Source organism: Mus pahari, chromosome 14 (assembly GCF_900095145.1).
Source record: "Mus pahari chromosome 14, PAHARI_EIJ_v1.1, whole genome shotgun sequence".
Classification (NCBI taxonomy): domain Eukaryota; kingdom Metazoa; phylum Chordata; class Mammalia; order Rodentia; family Muridae; genus Mus; species Mus pahari.
In genome coordinates this window covers 9,136,073-9,156,499 of record NC_034603.1, presented here as the reverse complement: position 1 = coordinate 9,156,499, position 20,427 = coordinate 9,136,073, and positions in this window count along the sequence as shown.

The following is a 20,427-nucleotide window of genomic DNA, read 5'->3' as shown; positions in this document are numbered from 1 at the left end:
AGGGGTAGGCAAGAGCGTCAACAGCTTCCTCAGTTGTTTAGTGAATTAAGACATGAGACTCTGGTCCAAGAAACTAACATGTTACCAACCAACCCAACAGGAAAGAAAATACCTTTGCAAAAATGTACTTTATTTGATTGCAACATACCAAAATATCAAATTAGCTCTTTTGTCTCTAAGAAAACATCTAAATGTGGAAGTTGACCTTTTACATCATTTTAGACTCTTCTTATGGATAACTTGGAGAGTTTGTCTTTTGGGCTACCATCTATTCTGCTGTATGTAGATAGGAAGACTTAAAAAATCAGCCACAGTAAGAACAGTGGTACATTAAACAAAATCTCCTTCCAAGGATGAGTCTGGCTTTTTGTTATTCATTCATTCATTCATTCATTCATTCATTCATTCATTCATTTGCAAGATAGGGTTTTTATGTGTAACCTTGGTTGTCCTGGAACTCACTTTGTAGACCAGGCCTCTAACTCAGTGTGGTGTGACTAAAGGTGTGGTCTGCGAAAACCTGGAGTTTGTCATTTTGTTATAGTCCATGTATTTCTGTTGTCCTACAAGAACTTTTTCTCTCAATTCAAGAATATTTCATTCTACTGACATTTAAGATGCCAAATTATTGCTCCGCTGATGAACAACTTTTTCTGTCTTTTTCTATCTATGCATGTATAGGTCCTGCAAATCTCTTTATGCTGCTAGAAAACAGCAACAAACCCCCAAACCATCTAAGTTTTGTTATGCTTCATCTTCAGGTATTGTGAAAAAAATTACTTTGTTTTAATTTTGTGTGTGTGTGTGTGTGTGTGTGTTTGTGTGCATGAATGTATATGAGTATGAGTTTGTGTTTGTGCATGTGCATGTGTATGTCTATGTCTGCATGTGTGTGTATAGTACTCTAGAATAAGGTGCTCTCACAGGCTTGAGGTTGGGAACCCACCTCCCATCTTTTACAAGAGCAATGCAGAGTTCTTATCCGTGAGCCTAAAACTGGAGGGAAACTGGAGAGGCAGGCTTTGATGCTGACACTGTGAACCAACCTCCAGAAAGAGAGCAGTGTGCACATTTAATGGTGAGCTATTTCTCCACCCTGCCATTGGCTTTTATTCCTAATTCATTTTTGTGCATTCTATGTACTAAGCAATTCTCTTCTGGATAAACCTAGCACTCGAACTCAGAGCCTCATATCAACACCCACAGTCCAATACTTCATCACTGAGCAGGCCTTTTTTGCTTACTTAACAAAAACGCAACTTCTTTAAAAAAATTACAGCAGAAATATGACTTCAAATAGTTTTACATAGAAATTGAAAATGAAAGTCTCTATTTAAATCTTCAAGATTTATAGTGATCAAAATTTGATTATATCTGGTTATGTAGACACAGATATGAAATGCATGTTAACAATACCACAATAAAGTATTCTACAGCTTGTGACCAATTTAATGATGACATACATGTCTTTCTATGAGAAGACATGCGGTTCTTTCTTGATTTTCTGGTTACGTAGCTAGGTTTACCAATATTTGTGTGGCTATGTACTGTTCATAGATCTTTACCTTCTTATCATGGAGCAATACACTATAAAAGCTCAAGCACCGGAGTCCTCACTGTGATGTAAATATCAAGTCAGCCTTGAAACCTTGTCACTGCTCTTAGTATCTTTCTTTCTCTAACACTCGACAACGGATCCATGGTCCAGTCTTTTAGACTTTGAAAAGAGAAAGCAGATACTGGCCAATTTTAAGCATCTTTTCTCACCATCTGCCCAATCCCTCATTCTTTCTGAGCTATTGCCTTGTCTTGAACCTTACATTACTTACTTTTTACTAGAAGCCCAGAGTGATATTTAAACATTTATATTAGATACGCTATGCTGAAAGGCTATCAGTGACGCCCCACCCCATATAACCCAGTGATGTTTAAAAGTGTGAGCCTTAGACTCTTATTCTTCATGAACCAGTGTCTTGTGGCTTTCCCAACCTTTGTTCCTTCTATTTTCCCTGCATAGTCTCCTTATATCACCAACATTAAAGTATTTGCTATTATTTGAATAAACACAGTTTTCCTTAGATTCTGTCAAGTTTTGTTTCACACTGACCAGGAACCTTTGGTCGTCTCCTCACCTCTCCACATGCCTAACTCATTTCTTTATTTCTCCTTTAGCTCTGTAGTCAGAGGCAGCTGTAGTTTATTTGTTAAACGACTGTTGAACAAATATACTAAAGAAACACTTCTGGAGAATGAATTTCTTAAAGTGGGAGTGCTGCCTTTTGCAACTCGAGTGAAATTATCTCCCTCTTCAAATCCTGTGCTTTTTACCTCCATCTCCGTTCTTGCTTGTTTTATTGCAATATTTTCTGCTCCTCTTCAATGTTCCTCTGTGCTCCTGTCTAGTGTTTGACTCTGGAAGGCTGGCTAGCTTTTTCTCCCCCATGGGAGCTCTGCAGGCAAAACAGACTCTAGGCAGCTGGTCGGATCCCACTGGGCCACTTCACAAAGCGGTGATGTCAAGAATGACCTTGGAGTATGACCGAGTTGTCATTAAACAATTTAATAGATGAAAGAATTCTCCTTTTCACTCTTTAGACACATTTATTATCTCCAAATATCTGGCACCAGGTTATAAACCCTCACTATTGTAAAGAGAGGATTTTAAAAAAAATTATATTTATCATATTGGTTTAAAATTTCTAGGCCATATGTAGAAATCGGGACAGAATGACACAGTGCAAAGAAAGACGAAGACACTGAGTTTCTGTGCTTTAACTGCATCATTGAAGCTGCAAGATGATTATTAAATTCTGGAGTTTTAGTCGCGCTGTAAACGGGCCGCACATACTCCTTAGCACACCCTTTTCAGAAAGTCAGATACTTACCTTTAGGCAATTTGTGATTTGAATCATGTTCAGCATCACTAGAGTAACAGTGATGGGGGTAAATACTTAGATTATAAAATTGTGAATAATTTTAACTAGAAAAGCTGATTTATTTCCCTTTGCATTTTTTACAGACAGGGAAATAAACCTACAGAAGTTGGGTGTTGATTCAAGGTCACACAATTAGTTAATGATACAGGTGGGTCCTCTGACTCCCCAAACAGTGCTCAGTACTAACCTTAGAAGAGTGTCTATAAACAGAACCCTGTGCTAAATGAAGGTCTACCTGCTAGAGAGATCTTGTCTCTTCCAACTGTCCTGACACCCCACAGTTTATTTAGATTACATGATTTGGCCTCATATTTCTTCGGGAGCTAGCGAGGTAAGGATCACCTTATTAGAGTGCTTAATTCCGAGCTAATGATCCTTCTTTCCGTCTGAAGTCTTCATGTTCCAGCTTTTTCAAAGGGAACTTGGTGTTGCTTGTCCTTTTCTGCCTGCTGCATGATGTGCACATCAGTGCCTCCTGCAGCCTTCCACTTTTTAATTGCCTCTCCTTCCTAATGAAGGCTGTATCAGCTCCAGTGCTAATTGAACTTCGTCCTTCATTCAGACTGTGTTATTAAACAAATAGTCACAGTGTTTGGTCTCACTTTAATGGGAGCATTGATGTTTGCTTAACATCAAAAACTTATTAGCAATCCATTGCAAAGGCAATTAATGGAGGACATGTGGGTAAGGAAATTGAACTAGTCTGCCACACAGGACAAAGAACAGCAGAGATATCCTGGTTTTCTCTGGTTTAACCATCTGTATCCTGGAAGTCACAAGCTCATTGTTAAATTCTGGACTTTTAATCCAAATCAATGGACTTATCATTTGTGTGAAGTTCCATGTATGTGTCTGAGAAAGCTGTAGGACAAACAGACTTCTCTCTCTCACTTGTCTCTAATCACAAACTTCCTGTCTCTTGAAATCATGTTTCCTGAGTCTTTTAGCTAATAAACTTCTATCTGCCATTATGCACAAACGTTGATAGGTTAAAAACAAAGATACCATGTCACTTGTAGTATCAAATCCAGAGGTAAACACAGACAAGAGTTTGCCTGTGAGGCTATGGGATGGTTGGGCAGCTAAGAGTACTTGTTACTCTTGCGGAACACCCACACTTGGTCCCGAGCACCTACATGGTAGCTTACAACACCATGTCACTCCAGAGACCAGTTCCTGAACTCCACAGGCATTAGACTCAGGGGGTGCACCAAGATACACTCAGGCACACACATATTAAAAAAAGTACATTATATTAAAAAGTGTTTGTCTTGTATTCTTCTGTGCTCCATTATAACACAGATATACGTTGAAACAAAATTAGTATTGATTAATAGTTTATTTTTGATTGGTAATTTGTCCTTCAAACCTTTGTTTAAAAATATACTGAGACATGTCCACCATATTGAATAATGAAGACTTATCTCCTGGTATGGACTGGGTACAGTTTATTTAACCACTTTTTACAAGATTTTAGACAGTTGCCTCTGATTTAACTGCTTGTATAGCCCCAAGTGGGCATTGGTATTTGATGAGTAGCAAGAATACTGAGAAAGTGAGTTAACAAATGTCTCTATTATAAAGTGGTCACCCTCGGTTGTGTGAGCACATGCTTGGTGTTACGACAGTACATCAAACATCTCTGCAACAATTTTTTTCCCCTGAAGATCACATTTATGTGTTGTATTTATAATTATGTCAATAAAATGACAAATGGCAAAAATAAATTGAGAAATGTTTGTATAAAAATGGCCAGAGTTGTAGATTTTCTTCTACTTTTGAACTCCTGAGAAAAATGATACCTGAGTCCAAAGGACAAACCAATTGACCAATTGTAAAAATATGAACCTCAAGGTATTTGCCAAATGAGTAATGGGTAGTGAAGCAAATTTTTCCTCTTCCCTCTCTTCCTCCTCCTCCTCCTCCTCCTCCTCCTCCTCCTCCTCTTCCTCCTCCTCCTCCTCCTCCTCCTCCTCTTCCTCCTCCTCCTCCTCCTCCTGCTCCTCCTCTTCTTCCACCCTTTGTTAAATATATATGAGAGAACATCCAATACTGGGTTACTTCATTCTGTTCCATAGACTGGAATGTCACTGGGAAACTCCCTTCCATGTTACTATGAGTCAGGCATGGCTAGTCCATGCATGGCTAGGCAATGTTTAGTGAATAGATGGTGTGGCTGCCTAGCAGGAACCCTTTTTGAAAGAGCTATTGTTGGAAGAAAGTGTATGTGTATATACTCTGGTTTACTCAGGATTATAATGCATAAACTGTTAGTAATAGGGTTTAAAGGATTAGCATAGGCCAGCTTTCCATGTGATTGCTCTTTATATAAAAAAGTTAAATGCTACTTCTAATGCCATCATAAAAGTAAGGCCGGAGAATTATCGATTTTTAGAGGCTTTTATGAGATAGTTTGATAAGCAACTCTCAAGTTTTTAGCACTTGGCCCTGCTTTGTTGTTTACCTTGCTCAGGCAATTTGGTGTAATTAATTTTAATAGCTGTATTTACTTTTAGTGTTTGTGCCACTGTGGAGAGATATTTCTAGCCCAGAACTCCAATTCTTTTTTGGATTAAAATCATACAATTATTTCAAATGAGAATCCTGTTTGTAAAAATTAATTGAAGAGAATAAATGCAAAATCTCTAACATGTTCACAACATTCTGAAGTAGGAATGTACGATAGGGTTGATTCAAAAGAGTGAGAGAAACTAAAATAGGTGATGAAAATTACATATTTGTTTTAGTAAAGAATAAATACAAATTGAATAGAACTGAATAGAATGGAAGTTCTGTTAACAGTGCTATTTAAAATATTTCTATAATGTTGTGATTTGGTATTTCCTTTACTAAAGATTTGCCTGACAAAGTCATTGGTCATTGTATGGTGGATGGAATCATTCAGTGATTACATACTACTTTTTAGTTGTCTAAGCATAAAGGGAAAACAGTGGGACCATAAGGACAAGTTCCTTAGCAACAAGGAATGGCCATTCTCTGGTTCTTTGTATTCCTCCTGTTTCCACAAGCTGTTTAGTAGATGGACTTCAGGGGAGGATATGTGTCAGCGTGATACTCATTTATTCTATATAATGTAAGTCAGTACTCTATTATTCTAATCCTGTAACTAGGGTAGATATAAAATTAAACATAAAAATGGATCATAGGATTCAATTTTTCATATACAAAATATTTTTCTTAAATGTTTTGAGGTGGATTTAATTAGAATTCATGATGTTGGGGGAAAATTACAAACGGAAAGAACATAGAGACAAGTGAATGGTGCATGTCTGTAATCCCAGCATTTGGGAAACTGAGTCAAGTGAGTCTGGAGTTCAAGGCCAGCCTGAACTACATAGCTAGAACTTGTCTCCAAAAATAGCAAGAATAATCAGTGTTTCATTCAGTGATATTAGCAAAATGTGGTTTTATTTTTGTCTCAGTGTTTTTATTCTCCATTTTCAGTAATATACATGTGTGTGTATTTATATATTTTTGCTGTTATAATACAACAACACTGTGATAAAACCATTTGTGTATTCCTTTTGTATATGGTTTTATTTCCTTAGCTTTAATTCATCTTACATTCCATTTCTTTGAAGTTTAGATGTTACTGTGAGGTCTGAGGGAGAAATTAGCGCCACTGAACATGTTCATTAGAAAAACCATGCTCTTGAAGAATCCTCCTCGCTTCCTGTATTGATTCCCTTTTTTATGGAGACGGTTCAGGATTGTCTGAATAGATTATAATTCTGATATCCCTGGTTGACATTAGGGTTTATAGGAAGAAAAGTTAGAAAAAGCTTGCACATAGGTACTCCTAAAAGTATGTAGAAAAATGAACGATTGTTTTAAGATTATTATGTGGTATAAATATTCTGATCTATACGTTTGATTTTTTTTTCATTGGAGGAAAGTATGAATCAGAGTATCCAGAGAATTATTTCTTTAAAAGGGAAGACAGGTTCAATAATGGAGACTCACAAATGGAAGAATAAAAGAAATACATAGTTTTGCTTTTGCAAACATACTGAAGTGGAAAATAGAAAAGCCAAAATCAACAATACCGACAACAAAAAATACCACATCCATTTGGGCTAAAATACATGTATATATAACACAACTTTCCAAGCATAAAACGAAAAGTCTAGCCAAGGGAATGAAAGAAATACCTTTTAAAAAACTGCTGAAATAGGCCTGTTGTTGAAATAGTTTTATTTCCCCTTTAGAAGATCTATTTACTGCAATTCTGGGAGCAAGAGGGACGATTTTGAATAAAGAATAGAGCCATTTAAGATGTTGTGCACAGTGCCAGAATTTATGAAGACCAGTTCGAATTAAAACTAAATGTCATCCAGCAAATAGAAGCCAACAGAAATGTACATTTCATTTATTGTATTGGGAGTTGGGGAGGGCAGCAGGGATGGGCTTACACTAAACAGAACTCTTTTATATGGCACAGATTTTTATATGGACAACATACATTTTGCAAAATCATGCCTAATACTAGCTGTTCAGTTTAATTCACCAGTTTCCAGAAGTTGAAATCCTACCTTTATTTTGACCCAGTACAAGGAGAAAATGCATTTATTCTTTCAACAAATTAGTAGTCACCACAGTTATTTTGCTGGGTGTTATTCTAGCCACTTATAAGGTCATTTGCAAGTCTGTAATTCTTATCTTTAGATGTTTCTAGAAATGGGATAGATAATATATTAACAAGAATGGTATGTGCAGTGGTTAGTTTTAAATGCCAACTTGACATAATCTAGAATTACCTGGGAAAATAGTCTCACTGAGAGATTGTCTAGCTCAAGTTGGCCTGTGGGCTTGTGTGTCAGGGGATTGGCTTAATTGCATTAGTTAGTTACCCTGGGAAGACTCATCATCTACTAAGGGTGGTACCATTCCCTGGGTTTAGGTTTGGTAGAGAGGGGGCTGAGCACAAGTAAGCATGAATGCATTCAGCTCTGTCGGCTCTTGGCTGTTGATGTGATGTGAGGAGCTCTTGCTGCCTCAACTTCCCCACAGTGAGAGAATGTAAGCTTGAACTCTGAGCTAAAATAAACCTTTCCCCCCAAGTAATGATATTTTATCACGGCAGTAAAAATGAAACTCCAACAGAATGCCATTTCAGCTAACAGTTATGATGGGATGATCTGGAAATCCTGGTCTGATAGTTGGGTAAAGTACCTCACTGAGGTTTGTCCAAGGCAAGATCTTAAGTCTATTCATTTCCCCTGCAATTTAGTTTATGATTTATTTGTAAAGGCTTTTTGTAATGATTGGCATTGATTAAAGAACTTTAAAACTGAAATAAAAATGCCGTTTGGAGAAAAAAAAAACCTGGAAATGAGTGTTTTATCAACCAGAGGTTCAGGTGCACTGACATTTTCTCAGCTCTGAGAAAAATCATAAATTATTTTTTTATTAGCAGGAATTACTATAGCTCTAGATCTTCAGGATGCTACACAGGAGTTTTTTTTTTTCCAAAACATTAAGTAGCTGCAGGTTCTAATTTTCTTTTCAAATTTACACATTAAAAACATTGTTTTAGATGTTGAACAAAACTGTCTCTTACATCCAAGGGACAGAGCCCGAGTCGTGATATGAGCATTTTGGTTTGATTTCTTCCCCTCCAGTCTGACTCTCCAGTGAAAACCAGCCTTGTAGTATTTGATAATTAGAAAACTGGTGTTAAATATTAATAATGAGTGGAAAAATCAAATTCATCTTTCCCTCTTTTATATCCTCTTGCCTGGAAGTTACACATTCAAGTGTTTGGGGTAAAGAAACTCTTTTCTAGTCATGTAGCTTTTTGGATAACTAGCAATCTCAAGGGCTAGTAAGATGGCAGAAAGTGAAGTACTTATTCAGTGTGTATCATATTTCAGATATGGCACTGGGCACTGGAAAAAGGGCAGATAAAAGGCCAAGAAGAAACTGACTCCAGTGACTACCTTCCTGTAGATTATGGTCAAAATATGTGGATTAGACAGTTGACACATAAACTCATAGCACGTGGAGGTGAGTGCTAGGAAGAAAAACTGCAGAGAAGCAATAGATAGTCAGGTAGGTTGTAAGGTTTGCAAATTTTGAAAAGAGAAGGTTTGGAAAGATCGTGGTGGGTTGCTAACGTGTATATGGAAAACAGGTGAGGCACCATGCTAATGCAAATATCTGCAGCAATTAGAACAGCGAAGGCAAGCACCAAGAAGCAGGGGCATGACTACTGAGGAAGTAGTAAGGCCACTGAAGATAGAAAGGAGGAGGGGGTGGGTATGAACTCAGACAAGGTGTTGTATGTGGTGGATACAGACTGTGTAGGCTTTTCCAAGCCTTTACAAAGCATCTGGCTTTTAGAGGAGTAAAGCATGCAGTTGTTTTAGAGCAGCTCCCAAAGGAATTTCATGCATTTATTTTCTGAAAATATACTAAAATGGAGAAAAGATTAATGAGTACAGTCCATTGGGTTTCAATGTTCTATGCAAGCATTGGTGGTAACTTGAGCTAGAATAGGAGCAGTAATGGTGGTGAGATGCCATCTAATCCTGATGTTTAGAAAACAAAAAGTTTCTGGATCTTCAATTCTATTCCATTGATCTACTTGTCTGTCGCTGTACCAGTACCATACAGTTTTTATCACAATTGCTCTGTAGTACAGNTTAAGGTCAGGCATGGTGATTCCACCAGAGGTTCTTTTATTGNTGAGAATGGTTTTTGCTATCCTAGGTTTTTTATTATTCCAGATGAATTTGCNAATCNCCCTTTNTAACTCNGTGAAGAATTGGGTTGGAATTTTGATGGGGATTGCATTGAATCTGTAGATTGCTTTTGGCAGGATGGACATTTTGACTATGTTAGTCCTGCCAATCCATGAGCATGGGAGATCTTTCCATCTTCTGAGATCTTCTTCAATTTCTTTCTTTAGGGGTTTGAAGTTCTTGTCGTACAGATCTTTCACTTCCTTAGTTAGAGTCACACCTAGGTATTTTATATTATTTGTGACTATTGTGAAGGGTGTTGTTTCCCTAATTTCTTTCTCATCCCGTCTGTCCTTCGTGTAGAGGAAGGCCACTGATTTGTTTGAGTTAATTTTATATCCAGCTACTGCACTGAAGCTGTTTATCAGGTTTAGGAGTTCTCTGGTGGACTTTTTAGTGTCACTTATGTATGCCATCATATCATCTGCAGAAAATTGGACATAGTACTACTGGAAGACCCAACAATACCTCTTCTGGGCATATACCCAGAAGATCTTCCAACTGGTAATAAGGACACATGCTCCACTATGTTCATAGCAGCTTTATTTATAATAGCCAGAAGCTGGAAAGAACCCAGATGTCCCTCAATAGAGTAATGGATACAGAAACTGTGGTACATTTACACAATGGAGTACTACTCAGCTATTAAAAACAATGAATTTATGAAATTCTTGGGCAAATGGATGTATCTGGAAGATATCATCCTTAGTGAGGTAACCCAATCACAAAAGAAGTCACTAGATTTGCACTCACTGACAAGCGGATATTAGACCAGAGACTTAGAGTACCGAAGATACATTATGCAAAACAGAAGAAAACCAAGAAGGATGACCATCGTGTGGATACTTCATTCCTCCTTAGAATAAGGAACAAAATACTCATGAAAGGATATAGGTACAGAGACAAAATTTAGAGCTAAGATGAAAGGATGGACTATCCAGAGACTACCCCATTCGGGAATCCATCCCATCATCAGCCACCAAACCCAGATACTAATGCTCATGCCAGCAAGATTCTGCTGAAGGGACCCTGATATTGCGGCCTCTTGTGAGGCTATGCCAGTGCCTGGCAAACACTGAAGTGGATGCTCACAGCCAGCTCTTGGATGGAACACAGGGTCCCCAATGGAGGAGCTAGAGAAAGTACCCAAGGAGCTGAAGGGGTCTGCAACCCTNTAGGTGGAACAATAATATGAACTAACCAGTACCCCCTGAGCTTGTGTCTCTAGCTGCATATGTAGCAGAAGATGGCCTAATCGGCCATCACTGGGAATAGAGGCCCCTTGGTCTTGCAACCTTTATATGACCCAGCACAAGGGAAGGTCTGGGCCAAGTAATGGGAGTGGGTGGGTAGGGGAGCAGGGGCGGGGGGGGGGTATAGGGAACTTCCGGGATAGCATTTGAAATGTAAATAAAGAAAAAAAAAGTTTAGAAAACAAAAAGTGCTAAAAGTTCCACTGTTGCGGTGGAGGGCGATAGGACAAAGAATACAGTAAGGATGAATCCAGGCTCTTGACATATCACCTGGAATGATGTAGTTTTTTTTTTGAGATTAAAGGATTTGGAGACTGAGAGTGTAACAGCAGTTTTTGGAAGACGAGAAACTTGATTTTGGATAGATTCATCCTTATATGCCCCTTTGATATCCATATGGAGGCAATAAACAGAAAATTGGGAATGATTGAAGCAAACTTGAAGTAAAAGTTTGAGATCGGTCAAAGCTTCATTTACTAATGTTCCTAGATTTCTAGGTTGTGTTGCTTCTAGTTTTGTTTGTGGTACCCTAGAGGTCCAGTTCTAAACAGCATCTCTCAAATTGTATCAGTGTTTCAATACTGGATTTCAAATGATCTATCTATCTATCTATCTATCTATCCATCCATTCTAATTTAATCTATTTATCAATCTATCATCTATCATGTTTATCTATTTATCTATGCATCAATTATCACATAACACCTAATAGTTTATATTTCCAATAATATATGGATTCCTCCAAATCAATAATATACAACATTTAGTCACATAGCTGCTTCACATCTACATTGTGGAAATGTATGGGTGAAGGCTAAAGGGTCTGATATTGATATTGATCAGCCACGAAAGAACATTAACTCTTCTGGTCATGTCATTCCTCTGAAAGATGGTTATTTTTGAGAAGGCTTTTGTTTCTTTTTCAAGGGATGCATCCCAGAGATGACTATGGTTTTAGGCTCCATGTTGTGATAACCTGTAATAGTTATACAGGTGCATGATCTCCTTCCCAGCACATTACAAACATTGGTCAATTCCTTGCTTTTTTATCCCAAAAGGCAGGAAAAGACACATTAATATTCATCTTAAGAGTCTCTCAACAGGGGGTTTGAACAGGAGAGTGTCTATCCAACACCTGGACAGTCAGGAAGAGAGGGATTCATAGTGCATGTAATGATGACAGCTTCATCTTCATTAACTAATATTATTGTAGCACTTCAACATTTTCCTCATAAAAATTAGAAGACCGAATAAAAGAGGTATTTCCATTCCCTAGAGATTACAACGGATGCTAATCAACTTGATGAACAGATGGGAGAGAGAAGAGGCAAAAGGGCAACTGGAGAGGTAGGCCAAAGCTGCCCTAAACACTTCTTGATATGAAAACAGAATTGCTTCACCAGAGGATTTCAAAGATGTACATAGGAATTTAGCAGAATGAGAATAGAGCCCTTTGCCTGAATGACTATAAAGACAGTTTCACATTTTGCCTCTATCATTAAGAATATCAGGCAAAACTATTGTGTTTCACATTAAAAAAATCACGTATTGATTGATACAGTGGTACTTCCTTTAGCACTTTATGGCCTCAAGCATATATATATATATATATATATATATATATATATCTCACATATATTTTATATTACCATTTCTGTTCTTATGGGAATTTCTGGAATAGAGACTAATGATACTTAACATTTGGGTAACTACCTTGTTCCAGGAAGTTTTGCATGACTGCTTTGAACTTTCTCAATTGATTTCAACACTCCTATTAATAGAACTAAGACAAAGCAAGAATAAGTGTTAGCAATACATAGTTGGTGCATTGGTGCATTGGTGCATGGTGGTGAGTCTCTTAAGCAGAAGAGACTCACTTAGCTCTGTTTTGTGTGTATTGGCAATGGAGGAACTCCTGGGTTTGAATAACTCACACTAGTTACTTAGGACACAAGTCAATATATCTGGGAACCAAATGCATATATTCAAAATTACCTCACAGGCTAGAGGAATGAAACTCATTGTTGTATATATTATTTTCCTTCAAGATTTGGCCTTGGGCAAATAAGAGCTGGATTACCCTAGTCTCAGATCTTCTCTTGTCTTGTCATTTATACTTAATGAACTTTGGGTTTTGGAGATAAATTTTATTTTTCAGATATTTGGAAATAATAATACAAGATTGGCCTTGGGCAAAACAATATGGTGAGTTAGGAACCTTGGAATCCCCCATCTCTGAATATTGCTCTGCCTTGTTATTTTCCATGCGTTTATAAAACCCTTGCTACATTCCTTTCAAACAAATAAAACTAACTTAGATTTATCCCTGAGTCTATTTTTCACAAAGAGATCTCATGCATGGAAGAGAACAAAGGCCAGGTCTTTGAGGAGCTCTCAAAACACTTTGTAAAAACAAAAACTTTTGAGAATTCTTCATTATGACAGCATGAATAGAGTGGGGAATTCCTTGTTGGATAGAACTGGACTTTACTTCCAGTCTAACTATCCATAAAGTGTGGGTGCCATCCAAAATATTGTAGACACTGTGAATGCATTTTTCTTCTCTAAATAGTATTAAAAATTTGAACATATTTAAGGAACGTTCCCTGTGCATGCTACTTGATAGTTACACAATAAACACTAATTGCTAATATTCAATCAACAGTTACTTATGTTACATATGTATCAGGTTCTGAGGAGAGAGATCATAGTGAAATGCAAATATTGTAAATGTTAAAACAAAGACAGAAACGACACCATTTCATATTGAGCCTCAAGCAACAGCACAAGTGCAGTTCTTTCTATATTCTCTTTCATGTGTGTCCATTTTTATTGGTGGACGAGCAGCAGCTAAAGCGCTTCCCTTACTCCCCCTCGTTAGAGTCCTATGCTTGTACTTATTGACTGCACACACCCGCTTGCTCTTTGTCCTGTACTTCCAGAAATCGAATTGGCCATGACCACTGCCCCCTTCTGCTCCTGTGGGTTTCTTTCTGCTGCTTTCTCACATCTGTTCCTCTGTGAGATGCAGAACTAGAGTACAGCCTCCTTGAAATAGCAGCGACCTGAATCCAGCTCTCCTGGGAGCAGAGGAGAGGGGTGGATTCCAAAATTAAGTCTAAGTAGGAGCAAATGGGAGGGAATTGTTTTATCCCAAATTATTTAACACAGGAGAAAGAGTTCTCTAGAGGAGTTTGGGAAAAGGTCTGGGAAGCAGAGGGTGTTATCTTTAGATTGGCTGACATGTATAGCATATATATAAAAGTGGAGATGTTTTTGGAAATATGATTATAGAAGTCAATGGAAGTAAAAGTCTTGACTCTATTTTTCTCATCCCTATTACTTGAAAGAAAATACAAAGTCAGAATGCTTGAAAGTTAAATAAGATATAGTATGGAGTATAAAGAAGAGAATGATATATTTAGTGTTCTGTGATGATATTTAGTGTTCTATGATCCTAGTCTGAAATTCCAGGAATAAAAAGAAGGTAGGTGAGGATATTCAGGAGAGTGGAGGCCTGTAATGCTATTCACACTAGGGCAATAGCAACCAGGGACCTTAGGCAAACCCAAAATGAATGGCCCTATGGGATGAGGGAGCTCAGGAGGATAAGTGGTAGGGCTGTGGATAATGGCACCCGTGCCGTCAATATTACCAAGAAATGGGCAAAAGCCTGACACGGGTCATTCATGAGAAGTCAATGCCACTTTATTTAGGAACTCAGGACACACACACACACACACACACACACACACACACACACACACACACACACATGCAGGCTGAACGGAATGGAAAAACCCCAGAAACACAGTGGAAAAGTACTGGGTTTACAAGTTCATGTTTTCATGGGCCAGGCTGGAACATGGAAATGACTCAGGGCTATTACGGTCTGGCTAAGAACACAGTGTGCTGATGCCTTGGGCGACAAGCTAGCAGAGCAACTCATCTTAGAGACGGGACCAGGGCCCAACAATGGGAAGTTTCATGGGGAACAAGTAGAGGGGCTGTGAAAGAGCTTTGTAATGCCAAAACACGTCTATTAGCGATAGTTGAGACATGGCCATTGGTGTAGTTTACTGTGGTGAGATACTGAGAGAGCAACTCAGAGATAGGAGTGATTTGAATTATTCGTTCGAGATCTTGGGAGGTGAAGAGAAGGAGGGAAGCTGACAGGCGGAAAGCAGAAGAATTGAATACGAGGTGCAAAGGCAGGTTGATGAGGAGACAATTTTAGTTGGAGGGTATAATGGTGTTGGGGGAAAAGCAAAGGAAAAGAAGGGAATGACAGTGGTCAGTTATCAGATTTCCTTCAGAGAAAATTTATCTCTGAGTTCTCAGCATAGGGGAAAGAACATAGATGAAGAACCAGGGAGAAAGAAGAAATAATGGTTAAGGAAAAAGAAAAAATAAAACCACATATAAGTGTCTGAGAAACTGTTAGTTTTGTCTGGGAGCAGTTATAATTCCACATGAGGGTTCCAGCAGGTATTCATACTGAACTACATCAGCCTGGTTCACTTTCCCCCACTAAATGCTGATAGGCTTCAAGTATGTTCTGACATTTAAGTTCTCACAGCTGAATTGATTATAGTTATCATCGATGTCGACCTGACTTCTAAATGCGTTATTGTTATCACCGTAAGTATCCAGGAATATGTTTACATGTTCTATCCATCTTTAGCAATTTAAGTTGAGTTGTATTGTATGATAAAGAATGGTGTAAGTTTTAAGGACTGAAGGTACCCAAGCAATCACACAATCTAACCCATTAGGTAGATTTCAACTTGTTAGCAGCCAATAGTTTTGTGTCTCTTGTGCTTTAGGGAGGACATGACTTTCCTCATACTGATGGAATAATTCTATTTCTATAGCTCTGTCTCTAGACAGGTATGTGGAGAGCAGAGGTTTAGGAACCCATCGTTATTTTTTTATGTCGCTTCAGCATATACTTATGTTATAGGGCATAGCAATATGCATCTTGGAAATATGAAACTCCAGAAATGGATATGGTTGTAAGTTCTTGGGATAGTGAAAAATTACAAGGATATATATATATATATATATATATATATATATATATATATATATCACAAGTCCAGGGAAACTCATTGTTAATGACATTTGTTCTTTGACATTTTCATATATGTACATAAACACCTACATTGCCTATTTCCCACGATCTCTCATTTTCTTCATTTTCCTGTTTATTTACTTCATGTATTACTCACTTCTTTCCCATGTTCATGTCTATTTGTGTTGGTTTTCTTGTTTGTTTTTATTTTTGTCCTTCTGGGTTTGACCAGGACATTGTGTGTGCCCATGGGATTGGAACTATCTATTGGAACCTGGTTATTGCCAGTGGAACCAGAATTGCCAGTGGTTACCACCTAAAACTAATGGCTCCCCTTCCGTCAGAATTTATCAGTAGCTAATAGTTCATCAAAATGGAATAGGATCGTGTGAACTCCATTCATGTCTACTCTTTAAAGAACCTGTCCTTTGCTGACCCAATCCAACAAGCCATAGCTGATGTGAGGTTTTGATTATATTGGCCATGTCCTGTGTAAAGGATGAGATTTTTTTTCTGCCACTATTCTTATCCTCCAGCTCTTGAATTCTTTGTCTACCCTTCTGCAATGTCTACCTTTCTTTAGAAGTGGCAGTGTGAGTCACTAAGATTTATTTATTTATATATTTTGATACAGGGTCTTACTTTGTATAGCTTATGCTGGCCTTGAACTTGGAAAATTCCTTGCCTTAGATTTCCAAGGGATAGGATTATAGGTTTGGGTCATTATGGGTGGCTTTAAAAGGCAAGCTTTCAAAAATAGCAGCAGCAGCAGCAGCAGCAACAACAACAACAACAACAAACCAAGCAATCAATTAACCAACCAACCAACCAACCAACCAAAGCTAAACAACAACAGCAAAAGCCCTAGGTTAAATTTAGTTTCTAATGTATGAGCACAGGTGATAAAGAATAGTAGTTTCTAAGATGCATGTTTATCAAAAGCATACTCTGTGCCTCACCTTTGTACAGTATCGGTGAGGTGGAATGTCATTTTAAGAATAAAAAAGGTAATCAAAATATACAATATTCAATTCATCCTGGTTCTAAAGAAGGGGAAGTCAGTATTAGTTGTTGCAGAAGAGTTCCATTGACCAGGATGCTCCAGCTAGATCATGTAGATGGGGAAAGTTTGAGATAAGACAAATCTAAAGCTTCAGCCAGAAGTGGCCTGTGGTGTCCAACTTTAACATCTCACTGTTTATAACAATTGTGGTCTCCATGCTTAGACATAAGTCTAAAAATCTCAAACATCTCAAATGTTAATCTTGAGATGTTACACCAACAACACAATATACTCAGCTCTGCACACATCAGTTATAGATGACAAGGTGCTAGAAAGTTTTGGGGAAGGTGACTCTAGTTAGAATTGGCTGATGTTCCTGCTGTAGTTCATAGGAAACAAGACATGTGTGTCCCCTCTACCCAAAGTTCATGCATTGCTGCAGGGCTAGGATTAATGATTCACTTAGTTATATTAAAAAGAAAGTACTTGTTGATTTCAACAGAGCTTCTGAATCGCAAAACATTTAGAAAGCATTTAAATGCTTAATTTGAGAATGATCCTTAACTAGTAGTGTTTACTCTGACAGGGAGGGCCCTTGTGAATCTGGTCAGTTTCAGGTACTTCCTAAAGCTAGTTTGAGTTGTTTACCTTCCTGCTTAAGGAACTTCCTGGCTGGATGTTTCAATCTTGAGAAAACAGTTAAGCAACAGATAGTTTTTTTGCCCTTACAACCTATTTGTCATCACTGGGGTTTAAACACAAGGTATTGGGAGCCAAGTCTATCCAAGGCTTTCTCTTAGGGACTGATAAAAGGACATAGGGAACTTTAATTCTGTGTCTTTGCCTAGGACCAGGCTTGGCAAGGTCAGTCTGGGACTCGGGCCAGAGCCTGAAAGGAATTTACAACTTGTAGGAAAGTGCGTCAAATATGTTGCTTCTAGAAGGGAGGCATGTTTGGGACAGCAGGCATCAGCCTGTACACAGAGCAGTGGTGAGAAACTTCCCTCTAAACTTTATATTTGCAAAAACTGCTTTGTGTTACAAGTCCTAGAGAGTTCAGCCTAAAATTGTTTCGCTTGTGGAAGCAAGCACAATGACACATCTCTCAGATGCTTCTCAGCCAGGCAAACCCACCAAAACCACCATCACCAAGAGCAACAAGAAGAATAACAACAACAAAAATCAACTAAACAAAACCCACAACAGAAGTAAAAAAGCCAAACCCACACAACAATCCCACCACAAGAAACGCCATGAAACCGCCAAGCCAAATTTTGGAAGTAAACCAAAACAAAGAATAAAAGCAATAAAAACAAAAATAAACCTTAAATCAAATCCACAAACCCAGAACTTCAACAGGTTTATTTTACTTCCTAAAAAGCCAGGTTTACTCTGTATACTTTAATGTTCACCACATGCATTTAAGGATAGAGATTAAATCTTCAAACTGGGGACCTTCTTTGTAACATTTTCATAGTAAAAAACCTAGAGTGTTATTTGGATGTAAGATGGAACCCAAGACCTTATGAATGCCAGGGAAGCTCTCTGCTGTTAATCTTTGTCCTCAACCCCAACTCCTATGAAGATAGATAACTTTATAAAAGTATCCAGTGTTTATGAAGTGATTATCATGTGCTGGCTTTTGACTTCCTTTTAATTCTGAAAACATTGGGGTGCGCTACCAACAGGCTGCAGGAAGAAGAAAAGGGCATCTGGTGGGGAGATAGGAGATACCTGAGCCCATCATGGAGGGTGTTGGGTTTTCCTGTAACCTCTTGACCTAGGTGCCTTGGTGGAGGGCATCTGCTGGGATAGGGAGCCTACTGGATTGTTCCCACTGTACCATAGGAGAACTTCAGTGCTGGTGAAGAGGTAGGGTCTATAGCACAAGGTCCACCTTGGATTCCAGGGTAGACTTTGATATACTGGTACCTTGGCTAGGTCTATGGGAATGTGTCCTTTGGCAGTATAATTCTTGAGATTTTTCAAGTTTTGCCTCCTTATTAGTTATTTTTCAACTCTCATAATTTCTTGAGCTATTTCCTTCCTCAATAATTTGATGGTATGACTTAACTTTCTCTATATGATACTCCTAACAATTATGACAGCTATTATTTGTTTATGGAATCCACATAAGCACACCTATCTTTTTTTGGTGGAAATTACCAATAACTCATTATTACGTTAATCTTTTTAACAGATTTTATAGATCCCACAGAAGTGAGTTTATTTGCAACAGCTTGTGAAAAGCTCATACTTGGAAAGTTTCTTATTTAGAGTAAAACAATTCTTCCCGAAAATTTGAACCTCTCACATACAACATGTATTTCCCTTTGTTAGCCATAGAGGGTGATGAGGTTATATTGATACTGCTTGATGATGTCAAGGCAGGAAATGGCAAATATAACCCCTAACCTCTCTACCCTGCACAATTTTTGTCTAATTTTATGATTTAAAACCTGTCATGGAAAGCCCCAGGGGTGACATCTTTGGGAATTGCAAAACAATTGTTTTCAAAATGAATTGTTTAGAGGTTGTCAGGCTCCTAGACATTGTAAATGTAACCTGTAATTGGAATTTTCTTCTTTTTCCTGATGTTGAGAACAGGTAAATTAAAATCAGATGTTCATTTCTTGCTACTTAAGTCTGTAGTTTACCCATCTTGTCTTCTGAAAAATAGGTATAATTAGATCTCTTGCATAATTTACTCAGTTTTCTATAAAAAGCAGTTCACAGATTAGTTAGAAACTAGAAATGCTGACAGGAAAGACTCCCAATTACAAAATGATTGATTAATTTGTTTTGGCTGAAAAAGTGTTAGTATCATATTTTCAGATTGTAGGATAGAAAGGAGATAATGTGTCTCTGAGCGTCTAGTGTGTTAAAATCAAGGAGCAGCTGGTTCCTTTGAGTCCAATTCATTCAGTTGTGTGTTCCATTTTGTTATTGTTCCTCAGGAGTGCTGCTCTTGGGAAGGTCACAAGAGTACTCTCACTCCACGTTTACACAGAGGCACAAATCTGTTTTGGTGAATCGCTCTGGACCAGAACATCTTACTATTATGCTTCCAGGGCAGCAACATCTGCACCAGCTGATGTACCAGTAGAAATGCCAGTTTGAGTGGCCCACTAATAACTTCTGGATCACAGAAGTGAATGCTCGCAGTCAGCTATTGGATGGAACACAAGGCCCCCAATGGAGGAGCTAGAGAAAATACCCAAGGAGCTGAAGAGGTCTGCAACCCTATAGGTGGAACAACAATATGAAGTAACCAGTAACCCCAGCAGCAGAAGATGGCCTCGTCGGCCATCATTGGGAAGAGAGGCCCCTTGGTCTTGCAAACTTTATATGCCCCAGTACAGGGGAATGCCAGGGCCAAGAAGTGGGAGTGGGTGGG